Source organism: Myxine glutinosa, chromosome 8 (assembly GCF_964187855.1).
Source record: "Myxine glutinosa chromosome 8, kmMyxGlut1.1, whole genome shotgun sequence".
NCBI lineage: Eukaryota > Metazoa > Chordata > Myxini > Myxiniformes > Myxinidae > Myxine > Myxine glutinosa.
In genome coordinates this window covers 161,808,773-161,816,000 of record NC_136268.1, presented here as the reverse complement: position 1 = coordinate 161,816,000, position 7,228 = coordinate 161,808,773, and positions in this window count along the sequence as shown.

Here is a 7,228-nt window from a genome sequence, read left to right as displayed (position 1 = left end):
TCACCACCAAGTAATTCAAAACACCTCACCACCACGTAATTCAAAACACCTCACCACCAAGTAATTAAAAACACCTCACCACCACGTAATTCAAAACATCTCACCACCACATAATTAAAAACACCTCACCACCACGTAATTCAAAACACCTCACCACCACATAATTAAAAACACCTCACCACCACGTAATTCAAAACCTCACCACCACATAATTAAAAACACCTCACCACCACGTAATTCAAAACATCTCACCACCACGTAATTCAAAACACCTCACCACCACATAATTAAAAACACCTCACCACCACGTAATTCAAAACACCTCACCACCACATAATTAAAAACACCTCACCACCAAGTAATTCAAAACATCTCACCACCAAGTAATTCAAAACACCTCACCACCACGTAATTCAAAACACCTCACCACCAAGTAATTAAAAACACCTCACCACCACGTAATTCAAAACATCTCACCACCACATAATTAAAAACACCTCACCACCACGTAATTCAAAACACCTCACCACCACGTAATTCAAAACACCTCACCACCACATAATTAAAAACATCTCACCACCAAGTAATTCAAAACACCTCACCACCACGTAATTCAAAACACCTCACCACCAAGTAATTAAAAACACCTCACCACCACGTAATTCAAAACATCTCACCACCACATAATTAAAAACACCTCACCACCACGTAATTCAAAACACCTCACCACCACGTAATTCAAAACACCTCACCACCAAGTAATTCAAAACACCTCACCACCAAGTAATTCAAAACACCTCACCACCAAGTAATTCAAAACACCTCACCACCAAGTAATTCAAAACACCTCACCACCACGTAATTCAAAACACCTCACCACCACGTAATTCAAAACACCTCACCACCACATAATTAAAAACACCTCACCACCACGTAATTCAAAACACCTCACCACCACATAATTAAAAACACCTCACCACCAAGTAATTCAAAACACCTCACCACCAAGTAATTCAAAACACCTCACCACCACGTAATTCAAAACACCTCACCACCAAGTAATTAAAAACACCTCACCACCACGTAATTCAAAACATCTCACCACCACATAATTAAAAACACCTCACCACCACGTAATTCAAAACACCTCACCACCACATAATTAAAAACACCTCACCACCACGTAATTCAAAACACCTCACCACCACATAATTAAAAACACCTCACCACCACGTAATTCAAAACATCTCACCACCACGTAATTCAAAACACCTCACCACCACATAATTAAAAACACCTCACCACCACGTAATTCAAAACACCTCACCACCACATAATTAAAAACACCTCACCACCACGTAATTCAAAACACCTCACCGCCAAGTAATTCAAAACACCTCACCACCACGTAATTCAAAACACCTCACCACCACGTAATTCAAAACACCTCACCGCCAAGTAATTCAAAACACCTCACCGCCAAGTAATTCAAAACACCTCACCGCCACGTAATTCAAAACACCTCACCGCCACGTAATTCAAAACACCTCACCACCACGTATTTCAAAACACCTCACCGCCACGTAATTCAAAACACCTCACCACCACGTAATTCAAAACACCTCACCACCACGTAATTCAAAACACCTCACCGCCAAGTAATTCAAAACATCTCACCGCCACGTAATTCAAAACACCTCACCGCCACGTAATTCAAAACACCTCACCGCCACGTAATTCAAAACACCTCACCACCACGTAATTCAAAACACCTCACCACCACGTAATTCAAAACACCTCACCACCAAGTAATTCAAAACACCTCACCACCAATTAATTCAAAACACCTCACCACCAAGTAATTCAAAACACCTCACCACCATGTAATTCAAAACACCTCACCACCACGTAATTCAAAACACCTCACCACCACGTAATTCAAAACACCTCACCACCACGTAATTCAAAATACCTCACCACCAAGTAATAAAAACACCTCACCACCATTTAATTAAAAACACTTCACCACCATTTAATTAAAAACACCTCACCACCATGTAAATAAAAACACCTCACCACAATTTAATTAAAAACACCTCACCACCATTTAATTAAAAACACCTCACCACCATGTAAATAAAAACACCTCACCACCATTTAATTAAAAACACCTCACCACCATTTAATTAAAAACACCTCACCACCATTTAATTAAAAACACTTCACCACCATTTAATTAAAAACACCTCACCACCATTTAATTAAAAACACCTCACCACCATTTAATTAAAAACACCTCACCACCACGAAATTAAAAACACCTCATCACCATTTAATTAAAAACACCTCACCACCATTTAATTAAAAACACCTCACCACCATTTAATTAAAAACACCTCACCACCACTAAATTAAAAACACCTCACCACCATTTAATTAAAAACACCTCACCACCATGTAAATAAAAACACCTCACCACCATGTAAATAAAAACACAACACCTCACCACCAAGTAATAAAAACACCTCACCACCATTTAATTAAAAACACTTCACCACCATTTAATTAAAAACACCTCACCACCATGTAAATAAAAACACCTCACCACCATTTAATTAAAAACACCTCACCACCGTTCAATTAAAAACACCTCACCACCATTTAATTAAAAACACTTCACCACCATTTAATTAAAAACACTTCACCACCATTTAATTAAAAACACCTCACCACCATGTAAATAAAAACACCTCACCACCATTTAATTAAAAACACCTCACCACCATTTAATTAAAAACACCTCACCACCATGTAAATAAAAACACCTCACCACCATTTAATTAAAAACACCTCACCACCGTTCAATTAAAAACACCTCACCACCATTTAATTAAAAACACTTCACCACCATTTAATTAAAAACACCTCACCACCATTTAATTAAAAACACCTCACCACCATTTAATTAAAAACACCTCACCACCACGAAATTAAAAACACCTCACCACCATTTAATTAAAAACACCTCACCACCATTTAATTAAAAACAGCTCACCACCATTTAATTAAAAACACCTCACCACCATTTAATTAAAAACACCTCACCACCACGAAATTAAAAACACCTCACCACCATTTAATTAAAAACACCTCACCACCAAGTAATTAAAAACACCTCACCACCATGTAAATAAAAACACCTCACCACCACATAAATAAAAACACCTCACCACCACGTAATTCATAACACCTCACCACCACGTAATTCAAAACACCTCACCGCCAAGTAATAAAAACACCTCACCACCACGTAATAAAAACACCTCACCACCATTTAATTAAAAACACTTCACCACCATTTAATTAAAAACACCTCACCACCATTTAATTAAAAACACCTCACCACCACGAAATTCAAAACACCTCACCACCATGTAAATAAAAACACCTCACCACCATTTAATTAAAAACACCTCACCACCATTTAATTAAAAACACCTCACCACCACGAAATTAAAAACACCTCACCACCATGTAAATAAAAACACCTCACCACCACGAAATTAAAAACACCTCACCACCACGAAATTAAAAACACCTCACCCACAATTTACTTTCCACAAGGGAGAAAGAAGGCAAAATGGAGCTTCATGTCGTCATCAATTGCTTACAACAAAGACTGTTTACAACAAAGAAATAAGTCAAATGAGGCCAAAGACTGACTAATTCAGCTATTAATTGGATACAGGACAAGGCCCAGTACAGACACAAAAACGATCATTTTGACCTATTCTCAGCAAGCCAGGATTCCTCTTTGTAGCAAAAAACCTTTACAACCCTTTATTATCAACTTTTGGTTCAGCTTCAGTAATAATTGCTGTAATAAGTCTCCTTAAATTGCAATACCATCTTCCATTTGCATGGGTAAGCCACCTTGCAGGGAGACAACATTTGAATGGCAGACTATAACTTCCAAACAAACTCCAGATGCTCTGGGAGCTTCAATTGTGCCATTATTTGGGAAGTGGAAATGAGTTTGCTGCTTTTTAAAACCTCCATCTTGCAGATCAAAATGAAGAATTTTCACAATTCATACTTCGAAATAAATTACAATTTAGTGTGGGTCTTAGTAAAAAGGTGTGGTTATTTGTTAAAAGGTGTGGTTATTTGTTAAAAGGTGTGGTTATTTGTTAAAAGGTGTGGTTATTTGTTAAAAGGTGTGGTTATTTGTTAAAAGGTGTGGTTATTTGTTAAAAGGTGTGGTTATTAGTAAAGAGGTGTGGTTCTTTGTTAAAAGGTGTAGTTTTAGTAAAAGGGGCGGTTTTAGTTAAAAGGTGTGGTTCTTAGTTAAAAGGTGTGGTTCTTAGTTAAAAGGTGTGGTTCTTAGTTAAAAGGTGTGGTTTTAGTTAAAAGGTGCGGTTTTAGTTAAAAGGTGTGGTTCTTAGTTAAAAGGTGTGGTTTTAGTTAAAAGGTGTGGTTTTAGTTAAAAGGTGCTGTTCTTAGTTAAAATGTGTGGTTTTAGTTAAAAGGTGCGGTTTTAGTTAAAAGGTGTGGTTCTTAGTTAAAAGGTGCGGTTTTAGGTAAAAGGTGTGGTTTTAGTTAAAAGGTGCGGTTTTAGTTAAAAGGTGTGGTTCTTAGTTAAAAGGTGTGGTTCTAGATAAAAGGTGCGGTTTTAGTTAAAAGGTGTGGTTCTTAGTTAAAAGGTGTGGTTCTAGATAAAAGGTGTGGTTCTTAGTTAAAAGGTGTGGTTCTTAGTTAAAAGGTGTGGTTATTAGTAAAGAGGTATGCTTCTTTGTTAAAAGGTATGGTTCTAGTTAAAAGGTGTGGTTCTAGTTAAAAGGTGTGGTTCTTAGTTAAAAGGTGTGGTTTTAGTTAAAAGGTGCGGTTTTAGTTAAAAGGTGTGGTTCTTAGTTAAAAGGTGTGGTTTTAGTTAAAAGGTGCGGTTTTAGTTAAAAGGTGTGGTTCTTAGTTAAAAGGTGTGGTTCTTAGTTAAAAGGTGTGGTTCTAGATAAAAGGTGCGGTTTTAGTTAAAAGGTGTGGTTCTAGATAAAAGGTGTGGTTCTTAGTTAAAAGGTGTGGTTCTAGTTAAAAAGGTGTGGTTCTTAGTTAAAAGGTGTGGTTCTAGTTAAAAGGTGCGGTTTTAGTTAAAAGGTGTGGTTCTAGTTAAAAGGGGTGGTTCTTAGTTAAAAGGTGTGGTTCTAGTTAAAAGGTGTGGTTCTTAGTTAAAAGGTGTGGTTCTAGTTAAAAGGTGTGGTTCTAGTTAAAAGGTGTGGTTCTTAGTTAAAAGGTGTGGTTTTAGTTAAAAGGTGTGGTTCTTAGTTAAAAGGTGTGGTTCTAGATAAAAGGTGCGGTTTTAGTTAAAAGGTGTGGTTCTTATTAAAAAGATGTTGATATTTATAAAAAGGTGTAAAAAAAAAGTGTGCATGTTTATTTTATGTAAACCGTGTGTTATTTGGATTATTGTCGCGATACATTGGAAGAAATAAAAACATTTCTTGATTGATTGATTGATTGATGCTCAAGAATGAACTTTTTGTAGTTTCCAAGCAGATGTCGAATAGATGTGAGTTACATGTGCAGTCGATGTCTTGATCGGATTACCTTCTCATGCGCACCTTCCTCGAAGCATGCCAAAGATCCAATTAACCGGAGTTAAAAAGAATTCCATTGTCCTTCGGGAGCACTTGGCTGAGTTTTCCCACAGAAGCTCTCGAAGCCATTCAAAAATCGAATAACGGAAGAAGTAGGGAGGAGTGCATCATGTCATCCGATGCCTTTTGAGATAACGATTTGCACCACGTGGTGCAGCCTTGAGATACCTTGGCAGCTTACTGAAAGCGAGGCAAACCTCCATTAACCAGAAAGGTCAATGGTCCATCTCCAAATTGGAATCTGCAGCACCAAGATTCCAAAGAAAAAAAAACAACACATCAAATCAAATTCCAAACAGTTGTGATGCTTTTGCTGCAAAAAAGAAAGTTTCATTCCTCATCGATGCTGGAATACTGGAAAACATGGAAAAAAGCTATAAACATTCAAAAAGTGTTCGTAATTCCAATAAAATAACCGATTAAACAAAACCAGGACCCTGTTCAGTATTCCCATCTGGACCGATGGTTCGGGATGCTTAAACTCCAAGTTAAAATTCCACATCATAATATGTATTCTCCCTCATCTAGAAACAGTCTTGGAATGCACAATAAACTACTTCCATCTCCATGTAATTGATGTACAACTTACTTACTAACTTACTTACTAACTTACTAACTTACGTACTAACTTACTTACTTACTTACTAACTAACTTACTTACTAACTTACTTACTAACCCGAACAACGAGCCAAAGTAGATGTATAAGTTTTTTTAATCTGTCAAAATAAAACTTCTTTTTTTGGGTTAATGTTCGTCAGAGTGAAAGTTCCACGTATGACATCATACGTGCACATCTTCATGGGTCTCAGATCACGAATGTTAAAAAATAAATAAAATCTTTTAGGATTGTGTGGTGGTGGAATGAGTTGTGAAAGTGGCCGATAGTCATTGTTATAATCATAGTAATCATAACAATGGTAACCGGTCATCATTTGGAAGGTGCACATCGCATTGGCATTCATTGACGAATCTGCCCGCTGGTTGCATCATCACCGAGGTGCACCTGTTGTGCTGATGCAATGCTCCCTGGAACTTACAGTACAAATGAACCTCATGGATTCTTCATCATATAACAATTATTATTATATTCATATTGTAGCGGCTACCGCTGGGTTTTCACAATCGCCTTGCACCTATCAAGGACGCGGAGCGATCACCATGCCGGGCTCGTCCAGGACGCCCGGGCAGGCCCGCGCTCAACTTGCCAGGCCTCGGTCGGGACGCCCGGGCATGCCCGGGCAGGCTCGCCCTCAACTTGCCAGGCCGCAGCCAGGACGCTGGGCCACGCCCCCTCTCGCCTTTCCTGGGCAAACGCTCCGGGATAATATGTATATATATTGCTGCCCGATAAACGGGCTTTTCAGAATGCCTGAGTGTTTGGTTTGATTAAAGCAACTCGGATGAATTTCAGCTTTTTGTCGCGTCCATTCTTCCGATCGACGTGGGAGCCCCAGCTCCTTCATTGGTGACCTACCGACATGGACAAGGCAGTCGCCCTTAAACTGCCTACCTTCTGGGAGGCTCACGCGGCGGTTTGGTTCGCACAGGCGGATTCCCTGTTCGCCCCGCGAGGCAT